Genomic DNA, 4,442 nt, shown 5'->3' with positions numbered 1-4,442 from the left:
CAAAGAGTCCTCTGTCATGACTCCAAATCATTGATTGGGGGATCTGCCTAAGGGCAGAGGGACAAACACACACACACGCGCGAAACTCCTCCCCACCTGTGTATAAATGTTGTGATCATTTGAAGATCGGCGCTCTTGTCTTTGACTTGCCGTTCCTGAGACGTGTCTCACACGGTGGTAGAACCTGAGCCCGGAGTACTCTGCAGAGTGCTTCGGTATTAGGTGATGTATTTGTATGTTTCCGCCATTAAAGCAGATTATTGTTTAACCCTTATCCTGCTGCTTTGAATTTTTCCTTCTTTTGAGAACCCGCTCATATAGGAACGGCGCGGAGCAGAGATTCTGCCCCAACAGTGTGCAGACTCTAAGCAAAAGCACATGAAATAAACATAAACAAATACATGTTTGCAGTCGAATGTAATGCTCATTAATGTTTAAATATCATCCTGTCCCCTGATATATATCCCCAAACGTTTCGGGAGACACAAACTAATTCCTCTATTTTTAATTATCTTTTTTGATTGTCATTTTTTAATTTGTATTTTTAATTTTATCGTCATATTTCGTTTTTTAAGAATATTTTGTAAAGTTATTTTGTAATGTTTGGAACTTTTTCATATTCTATTTGTATTATCTTTTTTTTCAAGTTTGTTTTTATTATTTTATTGTATTAAAAATAAGTTATTCAACATTTAAAAATAAGTATTTCTCTTTTTCAAATTTTTTATGTATTGTAGCCTAATGTAATTATGTTATTTTTAAATATTTTTAAAATACATTGAAATTAAATAGCAACAAGCACCACACATGTTAATATTGAAAACTGTTTTATCAATTAAAATCCAGACATTTAATGACTTTAATTGACCATACACTGCCCTATTTATTTAATTCAATTTGTTTGTATATATAGAAACTCCTGCCATTTCTATGCATTTACATTTGAAAAAGACAGATTCTAGACCAGTTTAGAGAAGTTTTTGCATTGTTTTTCCCTCAAAATTCCCTCTTCAGCCGTATGTTCAGAATTGTAGAATCAAACCCTCTTTAACACACATACAGTACATCTACTCAAGCACTTAACACTAAAAACCGCCAACGGGGTCAATTTGACCCAGAGCTGTTTTTGATTGTATGTAACTTTTTTTCAATAACATATTAAAGTCTCCCAGTCGGTGACTTTTCCTGAAAGTGTGTTATGTAGCACCCTATGTTGTTAAAAATTGCCAATATGAAGTCAGATTGAAGAAATCGGCAAAAGAATTGCCATTTATACCTATTTCCGCCAAGCGGGTCATATTGACCCCACCTCTTTTCGCGCTATTGATTTCGCATGTAAACAAACATGACGTTTTGCTATAGCAACACCTTTTGTCTACTGCTGTTCCTTATAGATTGAGAGATAAATTGAGAGAGAGAGATAGATTGATAGCGACAGTCTGTAGTGAAGGAGCGCACTTCCGCTCACGGGAGACTGCTTGTGCTGTGCTCTGCAGCAAACAGCTGTTTGCTTTTCACCCAATTACGACAACCGCCTCACGAAACCCTATGTTGTACCGTTAATAAACGAAACAATTTAACAAAATTGCTTGTCAAAATACCAATACCACAGGACCATTTTTCCTTTTAAAGCAATACTTTTACTTTGAAAATCAATGCATTCTAATGCTGGGTCAATTTGACCCCGGTGGCGGTTTTAGGTATAAAAAATCTCTGGCGGTTCTAGATGCCTGTGTGCTTAGTACCAGGTTGTTATCATACCAGCAATGGGTCTTGCTCGTTCTTTCGCTTCCCGTCTGATGAAACGACCAGGAGTGGCTGGATCAAGTTAGCTACCTAGCTAGTAGCTAGCACGTTAGTTAGCATTACAGCCTTGTCATTTTTATTAGCCTTAACATGAAGTAACATTTGGTAACCCAACATGTTAAACAGTAAGAGTAGTAGTCATATTTCGTGAACCCTTTGAAGAGTACTGTCACACCGGTGTGATCATTCTATAATACACTATTTAAGCCCGGGGTAGAAATGCTAACGCTATATTAGCATCTGCAATCTTTTCTACTTCACGCTATCTGCACAAATGGTTGACATTAAACATTAAAAAGACCAGGCAGTTCAGAGAGAATCAAAGGAAGGAAGGCAGGCAGGAAGCTTTGCATGACATTCTTCTGGACGTGTTTCGTTGTGGTGATAGTGAGGGTAGTCAATCCTTTTGTTGACAAGACAGTAGTGACGGTCATCTTGGTGACGTGTGTTGTTCTGCTAGACCGGAGATGTAGTTCATTCAGCGTTTCACACAAACAATGTGTTACTTCACAGTTTTGGTGCGGGTTGAGTGACAGATCGAGCAGTCTTCACTTGAGACCCATATTTCAACACTAGTAAGAACTTCTAGCCGCAGAACAAAACTTGACGGCAAGGACTCTGCAAGAGTGTGCCAACATCTTGGACTCGGCTCCATGGACGTCTCACGGAAGCCTAATCCCCCTACTTCATAAACATACAAAAACGGTAATTTCGTCTAATAACAAATTGGAATAGGACGACGAAACTTGAAAAAGAAGAAAACTCTTGGGCGAGTATTATCCTTGCGCGCCTCGTCTCTAAGCGGGTTGTAGAGATAACAAAAGGAGGTGGTTATCTCTATCGATTCTATTCTATGAATTGTTCTACGGACACCGATCATGGTCCAACAATAGTAAGGTCGTACCCAGAACGAGCAAGGAAAACGAAGGGCAGACTACTTTCCTGGTCCGCACACGACCTAGTGCATCAATGGATCGATCATCGTTCCCGTGCACAATCTAATGTCGGAACGGAACGTAAAATAAATCGGAATTTTACTTCATGTATTCATTGGGTTTTAACAATTTGTCATTCTCATCATCAGTATAAGCACGTCGGAAACTTCTCATGACAGGTGGGGCACACTGTATATTTATGGTGGTAATTCGCGGCCCTCTTTACGATTACGATGTAATCGTAACCGCTTAGAAATAGTGAGTACGATAGACGTGTTTTCCACTTTAATTTGTATTCTTCTAGTCCTCAAGTCTCTCTAGTTCCTTCCGTCCGTCGAACGTATAGTAAGAAGACCTGACAAAGTAAACACCCCTACACTCCCATCCGTTAAGGGAAACAAATCGTGTGTCATCACTACGGTAGAACCATGCAGACACAACAACACGTTCTCGTCTCTACATCAATAAAACTCGTAAAGTGTGTTTTTTTAATCAATAAGTGTCAAAATGCCTGTTTAATAATAAAATGAACGTTTTTCATAGAAAGTTTAACCCCTGTTTAGTATCCCATAAGCACCGTGTTAAGTTGCCCCTAGCTTTTTATTAGAAAGAGAGAGGTAACTGAAGTTATGTATAACATTCCGGCAAAGAGTTGAGCACTCCCTTTGACCGAAGGTTCGGTTATAAAGTTCCTATATGCAGTAGCTCACGGCGGCTTCCTGACAAGGTTAGAGGTCGTATGAACCTTACGGGGGTTCCGGTGAGGAACCAAACCCCCATTCAAGCTCCGACGCTGTACCCCATCTGAAACGCGGAAGTTTAGTGGTGTTCGAAAACGCGTGCCTGGCTAAAAGTTTTGGAAACGCCTCTTCCGACTTGGCTGCGTCGCGCTGTTGTAAATTTCATTCATACATCACGCATCTTGTACACAACCATTTTATACATGAAACACGTAAACAATAGTGGTTTTTTACACAAGGCACTTTCTATTCGTTCAAGATTAATATATCTTAGCACTCCATAATAAAAGCCATGTCAATACAAACTTTGGCAATCTCTCTCACCGTGTGAACAATCGGACAAGGTAAGAATAAAACAAAAGCTTCGCACGAACCTTTTGTTTTATTCTTCCTTGTCCGCGATTGTTCACACGGAGAGTAGATTGCAAAGTTTAATTTGACAATGCTGTTTATTTATGTAGTGCTACAGATATATAATTCTTGAACGCAATGAAAGTGACCTTGTGTAAAAACCACTTTGTTTACGTTGTTTCATTGTATAAATGGTTGTGTACAAATGCGTGATGTATGAATTAGAATTTCACAACGCGCGACGCAGCAAGTCGGAAGAGGCGTTTCCAAAAACTTTAACAGGACACGCGTTTCGGTAACACCCCTAAACTTTCCTGCGTTTCAGATGGGTACACGTCGAGCTTTAGTTTTATGGGGGTTTGGTTCCTGCACGGAAACCACCTTAAGGTTCATACGAACCTCTAACCTTGTCAGGAAGCCGCGTGAGCTACTGCCTCATCAGGAACTTTATAACCGAACCTCCGTCAAAGGAGTGGCTAACTTTGCCGGGAAATTTATACATAACTTCAGTTACCTCTCTCTTCTAATAAGATAGGCTAACTTAACACGGTGCTTAATGTGTATCCTACAAACAGTAAACTATTCTAATTAAAAGTTCAGTTTTTTTATT

The sequence above is a fragment of the Notothenia coriiceps genome, unplaced genomic scaffold (genome assembly GCF_000735185.1).
Source record: "Notothenia coriiceps isolate Sejong01 unplaced genomic scaffold, NC01 NC01_scaffold00000289, whole genome shotgun sequence".
In the NCBI taxonomy this organism is placed as follows: Eukaryota; Metazoa; Chordata; class Actinopteri; order Perciformes; family Nototheniidae; genus Notothenia; species Notothenia coriiceps.
Note: the sequence above shows the minus strand (reverse complement) of the source record.